Source organism: Danio aesculapii, chromosome 7 (genome assembly GCF_903798145.1).
Source record: "Danio aesculapii chromosome 7, fDanAes4.1, whole genome shotgun sequence".
Taxonomy (NCBI): Eukaryota; Metazoa; Chordata; class Actinopteri; order Cypriniformes; family Danionidae; genus Danio; species Danio aesculapii.
This window is the reverse complement of record NC_079441.1, coordinates 27,382,746-27,396,798: the sequence shown is the minus strand read 5'-3', so window position 1 is coordinate 27,396,798 and position 14,053 is coordinate 27,382,746. Positions and strand designations below refer to the sequence as shown.

General features: G+C 34.5%; 1 protein-coding gene across 2 annotated transcripts in view; it reads right to left on the bottom strand.

Moving 5' to 3' along the window:
• dok4 (docking protein 4) overlaps positions 1–14,053 on the bottom strand; it is a 103,655-nt gene that overhangs the window by 68,825 nt on the left and 20,777 nt on the right. Inside the window, exon 2 of one of the 2 annotated variants that reach the window (XM_056461491.1) lies at positions 7,885–7,932. The exons of the other annotated variant lie outside the window; for it this stretch is intronic. The gene's annotated coding sequence lies outside the window, so the exon portion shown is untranslated. The remainder of the gene's footprint in view (positions 1–7,884; positions 7,933–14,053) is intronic. 2 annotated transcript variants of the gene reach the window in all.

The following is a 14,053-nucleotide window of genomic DNA, read 5'->3' as shown; positions in this document are numbered from 1 at the left end:
ACTTTGAAAGAAAAAAAATGACAACCCCCCCCCCCAAAAAAAAACAAAAAAAACAAACAAACAACATTAACATGGTGTTTGAAAAGCCCTCATGTGCTTTTGACATCAGTCATGCACCAGTAAAATGTAGCTGCTACATGCAAACAAGAAACACACTATTCTCAATCTGCACATACATTTCTTTTTTCCATTTACAGTCTTTTTTTCTTGTGATGTGTATTCTCAGATGAGCTCAGAGCTCCTGTAAACTACAGTTTATAGTCAGAGTTGGGCAATAAATCAGATTCCCAAAAAAAAAAAGAAATATACTTCTTGTTTTACCCCACCTCATGCCTTTATTTAAGCTCAACGTCTGCGTTTTTTTTTAGCTAAATCAACTGTTTAATTTGTCCTCTAGGAAAGCCAAACAAAAAAAGCACAATATCATCAACAATTTCAGGACCAACAAAGCTAAACACACAACGCCCACACACAAGTGTTAATACACACTGTCTCATATATAAGTGAATGAGAGTATTTAAAGCTGACATGACCATTCATTTATGAGGGTGTGGGTGGTCTCCTGGTTTCCCGAGGCCTGACCAGGCCTCAAAGATTATTGGAATTGAATGAAAATGGTTTAGATAAAATAGTGTCTGTTTAAGCAAACTAAAACACTGGTTGTGTTGTTTTTATGTTCATACTGTACTACATACTGTAATAAAATATTAAAACGTCAAGACAACATATAGTTTTTAAGTTACCAACTTTACTTTTTTAAGTTATACAAAATTTAACTTTTATGTTTTAAGTCAGTTTTTATGTCAAATGACAATTTGATTCAACTTAAACATTTAGGCAGCAGCAAAATATTTTATTTCAAAATATATATTTTGAAGACGATAATAATATTTAACACCAAATGTGGAGTATCACCACAACTTTGCTTTCATTTATCATCTTAACTTTCCAACATTGATACTAGCATTTTTGATTACTTTATGCATTTATAGTACTCATCTTAAAATCAACAGTTGCCTATATATTTCCTGCAAAACAATACAGACATCTAAACTCACTTTATCCCTTACAAGAATTAAAACATTGATTTGACACTGACAAAATATTGATTGATTTTTCCAAGGTTATTTTTTATTTTTGCATATAATAACACGTCAATGAAGCTTCAGCTCAGAATACCTCACAAATCAGTTGTTACTGTTAAACCTAAACTGTTATACTTAAGCCTGCATGATTCTGGATAAAACGAGAATAACAATTTATTTTGCTTAAAATAAAGATCACAATTCTCTCATGATGCTGTAGAACTTTAATTTAATGATTTTGCAGATAGAAATTAAATTTTTGGGTGAATACTTTATAAATAAAGTATGCTGACTCTTGGAACGCCATTCGGAGTCTGGCTGTGCCCACATTTCTGAGCAACATATATAAAACAATGTAAAGACTAGGCATGGGACGATAACCATTTTCAAGGAATACCGTTGTTTGGAAAAGTCAAGGTTTTAAAACAATTTTTTTACAATTTACATTTGTTTTGATTTAGTTTTTTTTAGGACAACAGTATCTGCAGCAGAAAGATGCTGTTTTAAATTGTAAAGAAATCAGTGTTTTTGAAACTAATGAAGACAGCAGAAGTTAATAATTTATTTGAATTATTTAACCTGACATGTTTACTGTTCCAACATTTTATACATGTTTCCTAAAATAATATATATATTGGGTTCAATGGGGAAAAGGTTGTTGTTTTTTTACCCAGACATTTAAAAAGAGCATATTTAGAGCATTAATCAATACCTTGAAACTGTAATAATTTTATCCAAGCTTATGATACCGTCAGAGTCTTATACCGGCCTATGCCTAGTAAAGACTTGTGAAACCACATTAATGCTTCTTTCCTGACCTTGAAAATATAAATCAAATCGTAGAAATGCTGGGTTACGATCATAAGAGGGGACTGGGGTGTTTGCAAAAACACACTACTTTGTGTGTCTCTCTTTAAATGCAAATGAGCTGCTGCATCTTTCCTCTTCAGAAGAAGGCAGAGCTTTACAGCCTTGGATTTCTAGAAAAAACATTTTGGTTTTGACTAGCATGTCTATCACACTCATACTGATACTGCAGTCATTTATGATATAATTTGAAATCTTGTCAGTTTAAACTCGTGAAATACTATTTACACACAGTCCAGAAGAGCATGCACAGAAAGCCGGCTGTCAGATGGCACATGTTGTGTGAGTATTAAATTAAGTTTTCTCTCGAGTCCTACTGTGCATAAGCTGTCAAATACACACAGTGTTATGTCAAAAACAAACAGTTGGATATGTTTGTGAAGGTACAAAAACTAAAAATATATATATTAGCAAAACAGTGTGTTGAACCAGCATTCTTATTTGTTATTTTGTCAGAAGTCTTAGACATTCATTGTTTTTAATCTTTTTTACTGTCATGATGACATTTATCTCTTGATATTACACTGCAAAATATATCTGTTACTTAACAGTTTCTGTATTTTGTGATTCACATGTGTTTTTCGTTTATTTACAGTTGTGAATTGCTTTATGGGAGCTTGATCTCTGCTCTGTTCACTTTAGAATTCAACTCTACAGTTTAACAGTGACTTTCATGGACATTTCCGTAGCTTGAAATAAAATAATGTATTAATGAGAAATAATATATAGCAAGTCTTGGAATAAAGATAAAGGTTCCATAACACATTTCAAAAGCATAAATAAATGAAAAAAATAAAAATAAAATAAAAACACGAATCACAAAATACGGAAAACTGCTAATTTACAAATATTTGTACAGTGTACTATTGCTATTACTTATAAGAAGCCAGTTTCATTCTTGTATGCAGATTTTTTTGGGGAAAAATCTTATGTAGGGCTGCACAATATATCGTTTCAGCATCAATTTCGCAGTGTGCACATCTGCAATATTCACGTCACAGTAGTTGGGTTTATAGTTGACAAGGAGCCATAGTTTTTTTAAGAGCTTCTATTATGCATTATAAAGGTCATATTTTGGTTTTGGGGGTCTCCAACAACAGGTTGATATGCATGGAAGATCATAAAACACTTTCACTGTCTTATAATATACATTTATTTTTACCTAAATTATCCCAACGACTCCCATATGATTTGATTAGCGATTCATTTGTTCCCAAACCCCTCCTTAGCACGATGCTAGCTGATTGGTCCGATGACCCAGTCTTTTGCGATTGGTTGACTGCGTGCAGGGCGAGACAGAAAGAAATGCCCACCATGGCTTATCAACATTGTTGAGATAGTCAGAGTGCAGAGGGTATGTGAGAGCCCAATGCAGGAGTTCAATAAAGCAATGCAGCTTAACTTTTAGTCCTTTTAAATCTTTTAGTGTTTGTGGGCAGGGGTTTCCATTTTCCCGGGCTGTGCATGCAACAAATGAGTGGAGATAAAGATTCATTACCCTGACAACCCTCCTTAGTTACTGTTGCTATGCCTGTCAAGCTTTCGTGCCTGGCACGGCTTTCACAATGTGTATGCGCCGGTGTCAGACATTGCCAGGGATATGCAGTAAGCATTACAGGAGAATATTCACAACATAATAGGCAACCGATTAGAAAATAATTCAATCAAAATTGAAGCTAGCTTAGCCTAGCCGCCTCATACGCTGACCATTCAACAGCTTAGCTCATGCACAGCAGGAGAGGTGATGTATAAAAATAACCTAATAATAACTAATTAAACCATGATTTCTCTATTTTTAGCTAAAAAGCCTGATAGACTAATTCTTGTGCAATAAAATATAGTGTTACTAACCGACGAGGAAACACACATGGACAGTGCTTTTACATAATTAATTCATAATAAAAGCAGCCAGAAAGGGGGAACTGATGGATTTGTGCCGAATATTAGCATCATTGACCCATAACAATGTACAGTAAGTTACCTATTACTGTCAGTATGTTTGTGTGCTCTTTAAAAATGACTGAAAAACAGCTGCTGGTAAAGTATATTGATCGCAAGTGCTCAGTTTGTGATCACATCTCTGTTTTGTTCGATTTGTAATTTCAAATATTTGTAGCTTGAAATACATGGAAATATGAAGTTCAGTAAAGTTTGCAACAGATTTGCAGATTCGTATTTTCCGGATCAATAACTCATTATGGCCTATTCGATATTAGTATGACTAAGTTACTATGGCGAAGGCTTAAACAGAGCATTGCTCATAATATCGAGCATAAAAAAGAAACAGACAGCTGTGAAACACAACCTGCTTTGTATTTTTGTTGGAAACACAGTTTAGATCTGTTTAGAGTAAGAGGTGTGTGAGATATTGCTGTAGGTCTATTACTGAATGTGTCAGGAATATCAAAACAAAACCAACTTATCTCCGCTCCTTTAGCGCCCCTCACACAGCTTGATCCACGCTGGAATTTCTCTCCTTGTTTTTTGGTTTTGAAAAAGGAAAAAATTCCACCATCCCGTCTAAACTTTTAGGATACCGGGTGTCAGATTTGCACAATCCATATGCTCGATATTTCTCTCGCTCGAAAGCTTGACAGAGCCCCTGCGCGTAGCTACGGTTGCTAAGCCACGATTGGTGGGTGGCGGTTTTTGGGTGTGGCTTAACGAAGGGTTAATTGATTTGAACCACTCTGAGTCGACTCTTTCATAGACGAATCAATAGTTTTAAACACGGTGCACTTTCAGATTTAAGCCTTAGCTGGATATTTCTCTTCAATTAAAAGCTGTGGTACACACTGCACGGAAGGTCATTTTCAAAAACCCATAATAGGGGCTCTTTAAAGTGAAAGTCTGCCTTTATTAGTTTGCCTGTGTCTGTATGAACATTTCAAGAGAGGTTAAAGCATTAAGGCACAAGACATTGACTTTATTAAAGATACATTTTATTTATTATTTATATAATGAAGACAATGCAGTGTTATTTTACATTTGATTGTTTCATATTTCTGTATCTGAATAGTGTTTGACGAATCTGTAAAGCAACATTGCTTGTAGTTTGTTTATTATATTTGTGCATGGTTCAATCCCTCATTGCAATCAATCTGACTTTCCAAATAGACTTATTGAAGGCATCTAATGAAACTGTATTCATATCGCAATATTTAATCGAAGAAAAATAAATGTCAGATTTTTCCAAGATTGTGCAGCACTAATCTAAAGTGTCAAAGACTTTTGCACAGAACTATATGGCTTATTAGCATCCGTACATCAGCTTTCTAAATACTGTATTATACAACAAGTTTTTCAGCCACCTCAAAACAATGCTTCATTGTTCAAAAAGCATCATTTCCACCATTTAGTAAGCAATCACCAGAAACCACAAACACATCACAGCTCTCAAGAGACATCATAAATGCACCACTATTCAGTGAAATGAGATGGAGGAAACAGCCTCTCTGAAATCACATCCAGAGCAGAGCCACTCTCCTTCAGAAGAGGCCAAACAAGAAACAAGAAACGTCTGAATGGGGATGAAAAAAAAAGATTTGTCAAAAATAGATAAAAAAAAAAGTGTGAATAAAAGCTGGAGGAACAGAATGAAGACGCCTCACTCTAGTTTATATGCCCCGATTCTGACCTCCTGTGGAAAAATTCCAGGCTCTACTCTACATAGTCCTAACAACAGTTTCACACACACAAACACACAACTGGAAAGCACAGGCAGATGAGACATGATGTCTGCGAGCCTCTATCTAACACAGATAACAGAGCAGCTATAAACACAGACGCACACACAGGCAACTGGTTTCAGCAGCCCTTCTACTGCCTGACGCGACACTTTGTCTCCAGTCCTTTTACCAGATCGACAGAGATAAAGCAAACAAAACACGCAAGTATGCAAATACACGCTCACCGTAAAAACAAGGAAGATTTATTACGAGAAGCCTATTATTCTTGTTCATGCGCTTGTTTCTGACAAGATAATGATCAAAATTGGATGAAAGGAAAGAATTGTTTTAAAAACTCATTGTGGTGGTTACATGTGTATGGAAAATTAGCTGAAATGTAATTTTACAGCTTAGGTTTTTTTGAAGAGGATTTTTATCTTTGGGGAGTTTCCAAGCATGCATTCTGCCAAACTTTTGCGTGACTCATAAGCTCTCGTATATATTTCTAAACTCAAAAAAAAAGAGAAGTAATTATGTCTCCTGGCTTAATTATGGCTCCTGGACAAGTTCTGATGTAAGGAATATTCCTTCACTGGATCAAGTAAATCAAACTGAACAGAATGCAGGCATTTTGAGATTTATGTTTCAGTACTGCATTACACATAACTTAAAACTTCATGCCACTAATTCGACTTCGGGTTTATGGAAAAAACTAAATATTAGCATTTTTTCACACTTTATTTTGATGGTACGTTTGTTGAATTTAAGTTACATTGCATCTACATGCCAACTAATTTTCAAAAGATTATAAGTAGACTGTTAGGTTGGAGTAAGGGTTAGTGTAAGTTGGTATGTTCTTGCAAAGTTTCTTATAGTCAGTTAAATGTCTGTTAAAGGAGCAGTATCAACAGATATTAAGAATACAGTCTACTAATACTCAAATGGATTGTGGATGTGACTTGATTTTTTAAATGTACGTTTGCTTTTTTGATAGATATATTTAACCAAAGCCACTTTTATTTCATTGATGGTATACGTTTAATCAGTTCAAGCATTCTCTAATCATTAAACACATGACCTTGGCTAGAAAACTTTCATTTTAAAACACTTTAAAAGATTTATTAAAGGTTTAAAGGTTTATACCTTTGTATGATTACAACCTTTTGATATTAACTTATATATATAAATATATAAATTAAATTAGACATAAATTAGATCTCTATTAGAGCAGCATGATATTGGAAAAATCTAGCATTGCAATATGTTTTTATTTTGCAATATATGTATATATATATATATATATATATATATATATATATATATATGTATATGTATATGTATATGTATATGTATATATATATATATATATATATATATATATATATATATATATATATATATATATATATATATATATATATATATATATATATATATATAGTTTTAGATTAATAAAATTACATTGAACGAATAAAATGAATTGGAAAACAAAGGGCTATATGCACACAGACCTTTTAATTTCAGTCAGCCAGCCCTATGACTTCCGGTGAATTGTAATCCCATCCAAAAATCGCTGCTTTTAATTTATCTGATTTCTTTTTAAAAAACTGCGATCTTCACTGCCTGGCAGAGATCCAACATAAAGTGAGTATCAAACCAAACTAGAAGCACTGCATTATATTGTTCCACGCTATGTCTTTAAAATATGGAAACTAACTTTACCCCAGTATTTTCAATAGAGCTGCTAATGACGACATCTGTAAATTAAACGGTCTTTCATCTCTTTTTAAGCTTTAACAACCAAATGGATGCTTAAGTCTATTTAACTGATTGTATTTTAATCACAACATCGATGCTGTAAAAGGAAATTATGGAAATGATGAAATTGAAAATAATCACAAAAAAGCTTTCACCGGAAGTTCATCATTGGCTGAAAAACACTAGCTCTAGCTGTGCATATAGCCCATTGAGGGGGGATTCACTAAGTTTCAGTTAAATAATTTATAAATTAGTACAATTTTATTTAAGCATTAAAAAGAAACTGAAAAAATATTGAAAGGATTGCTGATTATGAATACTAATTTGATTGATCAAGACTGTGATTAATTATGATCAAACTAGTCTGAATTATAATATATAAACCGACATAAATATATTTAAAATCCTAATTTGGTTAATAAATAAATACATCAATTAAAAGCCTTATACTTAATTTACTTAAAGTTTATAGAGCTAGTTCAACCAAAAAATGAAACATTTCTTACCATTTACTCCCCCTCGAGTGGTTCCAAACCTTTATGAGCTTCCTTTTTCTGTTGAACACAAAAGAAGATATTTAGAAAAAAGTTAGAAAACTGTAACCATTGACTACAACAGACACTGTGGAAGTCAATGGCTACAGGTTTACAGCATTTTTCAAAATAAATTATTTTGTGTATGAGAAAAAAATATGTCAAACCGGTTTGTGACCAGTGAAACATTGAGTAAACGATGACAGAATTTTCAGTTACGTAAGAACTATCCCTTTAACATCATGAGAGGTGACGGAAAAATAGACATGAACCTTCAGTGTTTGAGCACAAGAAGTTTCAGAATCATATTGAGTTGAATTTCGCTTATTGAGTGGGAATGAAAGGCTCTGCTTTCCGACACAGTGAAGCCACCCTGAGTAAAAGCCCATCTGACTTCAAGTGTTGCTCTTGTTCTAGACAGCCTCCAATAAACAGGACACACACACACACACACGCACACACAAACACACACACACCCTTACACGTACACACATCCAAATCTCCCTAACACTGCTGCAGAACAACAAGAAATAAAAACATTTATAATTCATAAAACTCCCTCAGGCATGAACGGAGAGGGAAAGACGTAGTTTGCTATCATCTAAGAGACATTTATGGGTTTTTAACTTTATAGGGCTTTCTTTATGCCTTGGAACCATTAAACACATTTAAACATTGTTAATTCTGCAGAGCAAAGAGACGTTTCAATAACGTGCAAGCCAGTCCCTGTCTTCTCCTTAACAGCGCTCCAGTGTTTACACATTGCAAATAGTGAAAGATGACAAAGTGTAAGGGTTTGTGTGAGAAAGAAACATTATGACAGATCTTTTTTCTTCACACCACCTCCAAATAGCAATGCATCAGGTTATGTGTAGAAATTGCTACTAAACCGCACAAAAGTTTTGGTGTCAGAGTAAAAAAATATGGCAAGGTTTTTACCATTGTAAGTGTTAAGAAGGATCTCAAATGTAGGAATGTTTCTGATTAGATATATACATTAAACTGTTCCTAAATGCTAGTTTAAAGGTTCGTACACACTGTAAAAAATGTAGTAACAAAAAAAACAAAAATATATATTTTTATGTTTAGTCACTTTGATGTAGGTTGAGATGACTGGACAAGTTAATTTGATTTTACAACAAAATTTAGCAAGACTTTTTTAACAGTGCAATAGTACAATCCAAGGTCCAAAAACACTTACATTTTTTAATAACATACAGCATAAAAAAAAATTCTCAAAGTGTCTGAAATGGTTCATTCAAGAATTGTGTTTCTCTAAATCACACCTTTCTGAGAGCCCGCTCTGCTCTGATTGGTCAGTTTCCCCAGACTGTTGTGATTAGTTCACTGCTTATATAGTGCATGATGGAAAGGAAAGTCAATTACTATAGCTGCGTCCCAAATGGCACACTATACACTATGACCTCATACACTATGTGCTTATGCACTTACACATTCAACAGCATAATATGTATGTAGTGTTGTCCCAAATGGAGCACTAATGTTTTTTTACAAATTCAAACCGTTTCCCTGATGTCGTTTGATGGTTGCCAAATCAGTGAAATAAATGACCAAACTACCAAATAATACCTGCCATGAGTATAACCGCATTCACCATCGGGAGGCGCTATAATCATTCTCGTAAGAGAATTTTGCTTTCACCATCCAAAATAAATAAAGATATCCAACATGTGCGCTCGATAGCTCCGCCCCTTCCGCTAAGTGAGCAAACCTGCGATCGTTGAGTGTGTGAAGTGTCCATCATTCCACACTTCATTTTACCGGCTGAATTAAGTGCATCATCCAGGTAATTAAAGTGCACTTCATTATTTTTAGAGTTTTCAGTGAGAACGCACTACGTACACTATTTGTACTACAAAATGGCGTAGAATAGTGCATACTGTAAGTATGCGATTTGGGACACACCTCATGTGTAGAGACACACTGATTGACTAGCCAAAAACTGAACCAAACTTTTTTTTTGCCTCATGGGCAGTGTTTGTATATGTTAAAATGTTTGGTAGGGGCGACACAGTGGCGCAATAGGTAGTACTGTCGCATCACAGCAAGAATGTCGCTTGTTCGAGCCTCGGCTGGGTCAGTTGGCGTTTTTGTCTGGAGTTTGCATGTTCTCCCTGTTTCCTGTGACGCTCCAGAGACAGACGAGTCTTCGCTGAGGCCAGCTTCCAGCCTCCGCCACTGAGACTGCAGCTCTGCACAAGACGTTTGGCCAGCGGAGAAATTAAAATGGTCGTGCCCAACTGAGCCTGGTTTCTCTCAAGGTTTTTTTTCTTCACTTCCGCCTTTAGTGAAGTTTTTTTCCCTCTCCGCTGTCGCCACTGGCTTGCATGGTTCAGGATCTGTAGAGCTGCGCATCGTTGGATTTGCTCTTCAGTATTTGGACTCTCAGTAGTGATTATTAAACCACACTGAACTGAGCTAAACTGAACTGAACTTAAACACTACAAACTGAACTACACTGTTCCTATTTACTGTGACCTTTTATGTGAAGCTGCTTTGACACAATCTACATTGTATAAGCGCTATACAAATAAAGGTGAATTGAATTGAATTGAATTCTCCCTACGTTCGCGTTGGTTTCATCTGGGTTCATCTGTGGTGCTCCACAGTCCAAAGACATGCGGTACAGGTGAATTGGGCAGGCTAAATTGTCCGCAGTGTATGTGTATGTGAATAAGTGCGTATGTGTTTCCCTGTGACGGGTTGCAGCTGGAAGGGCATCCGCTGCATAAAACAAATGCTGGATAAGTTGGCGGTTCATTCCGCTGTGGCGACCCCAGATTAATAAATGGACTAAGCCAAAAAGAAAATGAATGAATGAATGAATGTTTGGTAACACTTTATTTTGATGGTCCATTTGAGTATTAGTCTGCTTAATATCTGTTAATACTGCTCCTTCAACAGACATATGCAGTATTAATTTAAATCTGAATATTCAATCACTGTATACTGAATACAGTCAGAGTCATCGTAAAACAATAAAACACTGTATATTTAATTAGATTATTTTTCTTTATTGAGTTTATCTATGCTTGTAGATTGTTTATGATATTTTATCCAGATGCACTCCCCTATAGAATCATCCTAATCAATCTTAAATTATAATTTTTTTTCCAAAGTTATTCAAGTTATCTAGTGAAATTGTATTCATAATCACAATATATATCGCAGAATTAAAAAAATATTGCAATGTTAGTTTTTTCCAATATCGTGCAGCCCTAAACATATCATGTTTATGACAGATTTATGACAAGTTATGTTGTCTTGGAAATGTCAAGTTGTCATGACAAAGACAAAGTCATGTATTAGATTATGACAAGTTACCATAACAAAGTCAGCTCACACAACGTCACCTTCTGATTTAAAATGACAGCCGAGCTAATGACACTTAATGACAGTAGTCATAAGCATGGATACAATCTCAATCATGTGCCATGTCATGACAATATAGGTGTCAAGATAGTCTTACAATCACCCCCTTCAAATTTTTCCCAACTAATATACCCAAGCAGGTTTGTACAAGAAATAATACTTACTGACAATTAATTGCTTATAATTAAGGTCAAAAATGTGCCATTATTTCAAGACTATGTAATTATACACGGAGAACAATACTACATGACGTTTAAAACACTAGACAATCTTTATCTTTGCCTTTCATAATCGGCATTTATGATGCAAAGAAAGCAATTTTGACAGAAGCCATCTCTACTTGCATCTGTTTAGTCTATTCCCTCTGGAAAGAACTAATGAAGGGGCAAATGAAGTTGTTATGACAGCCTAGAATTTGTCACGTCATCTTACAAACAGCATGAGACGAACGAACAAAGAGGTGACGGCGAGAAAGAGCCCTGGACTCTGAGCGAGAGAAAGCATATTTCAGTCGCATCCAAACCACCAGCATTGTTGTCACACAAAGCAGGCATTTGGCTGGGCCATCAGCCTCGTCTAGCTCATGTGGAGCTGAGACAGTCTGTCTGAAGTCTCTCCCTTGCTTTCTTTTCTCATCTCTTGTGAGCATTTGCTTTGACAATTGAAAAACAACCAAGTCTAGAGCTATTCAGAGTGAGTACCTTCATTAAAATTGCCTTACACACAATTCTGCCGCTACTAGTTGAGTATTTATGATCAAGCAATGAATAAGTCAGGAATACTGAGACAGGCTAGCTCCAATAGCAAATTCCAAGGGACGTTTTCAGTTAACTAGGCCTAAAGGAAGAGTTATCCTAATTTGCCGGCTCTACGGGGAGGATGAGCGAAGGAAGAGGTTTGTAGGGCACTTTTGTGAGACTGCAGAGACACTCAGCTGATGAGTCGACGGCAGGTTTCATTCTCACACAGCAGCACCCAAACGCCTGGAAAAACACCTCAGAATAACAACCTTTCTGTTTGTCTGTCTGCACATTACAAGAGTTAAAGTTTCAGAAGCCTTTTATTTTTTCTGTCTGTTCTTGGCATGAAAGTGTCTTGCTGCTGCCAAACTAGAAGTGTGTCAATTTGATTTTTATGGTAACTTCTTTCATGAATGAAGAATTTGTTTTGTATGGTATATACTGTAAATAAAGTTACACAACATGAACAATACAATATTATGGATTGGCTTGCACACACACAGATATAATAATTAAATTAAGAGTTTAGATGTAAAAACCTCAAAGTGGCTTTTTCTAAAATGAGCATTTTTCTCAGCCTCATATGTTTATGTTCAGTTATTTCACTTTAAAGGGACTGAAAATAATTTATTCATCGCCTTAAATGTAAAACTACTGAACTTACACACAGAAACCTGAGAAAAATGCTCATTTAGAAGAAAATTTCAGATGGCACTTGCATCTGAACTCTTCAAATGTAATTATCCATTCATTAATTTACCTTCGGCTTAGTCCCTGATTTTTCAGGGGTTGCCACTAGGATTGGGCTGATATACGATTTGGATGGTATGATAACTTTGGATAAAAATATTATGGTTTTGAGGTATTGTGGTTACTGCTCTAAAATATGTTCTTTTTAAATGTCTGGGTAAAAAAACAAAAACTTTTTCCCTTTTGAACACAATGTATTTTATTTTGAGAAATATTTAAAATATTTTGGAGCAGTAAATATGCCAGGCTGAATAATGAAAATGAATCATTAGTTTCAAAAACACTTCTTTGGATTTCTTTTCTGCTAGAGATACTAATGTCCTAAAAAAAATTATAATAAAATAATTGTAAAAATTTTAAAATTTGTACACATACCGTAGGAACGGTATAGCAGAAAATTTTGATGGTTTTAAAACCTTGAATTTTTCAGACCACAGTATACCTTGAAAACCGTTATCATCTCATTGCCACAGTGGAATGAACCACCAAACCATCAAAATATTATTATAAATGAAAACAATATTGTGGGGATAGTAAAAACATGAATGGAATAAGATGGTACCTGTATATGGTACCACTTTACTGCCTAAAAGGCCTTATTTAAAAAAAAAAAAATTGTTTTTGCAGAAAAGGGACTAAGCTGGAAAGAAAATGAATGAATGAATGAATGAATAAATGAATTTATTTGCTGAACTTTTCCAATCAAATGCATAACAAATCTTACAATAGGATACTTACATTTTAGCATAAAATCTGTAAGCAAAATAACCAAAAGAAAGAAAGGAGGAAGAGAAAAAAACAAAACAAATAAAGAACAAGAGAGGGTATTCATAAAAATTACCATAGAGAAGAGGAGTTTAGTTTTTGGGGTATATTCACAGTTCTGGTTGCTTTACCACTTGAAAGTCCTTTAAGAGTTTCAAAATACATTTTTAAATCAGCCTTGAAATGGAAGAAGTTATTCCAAAAGTACTTGTGCATTATTACATTTTCTATCTTTTCTATCTTATATCAACACTGTTAGTTTATTTGGTTCACTGTAACCTTGCAAAAGCCTTGACAATCCTGCTGGTATTGCATCAATTATTATGCTATAATCTTGTGGAGGCACTGGAAAACTAAATAAAAAACAAAAAAACTAATTCTATGTTGTCACATTTTTTGCTATTATCATGTAACAACAACAACAAAATCAATTCTCTAAATGACAAATTATGTAAAATTGGGAAGAAATCAATAGTTTACAAACAAAATAAAAG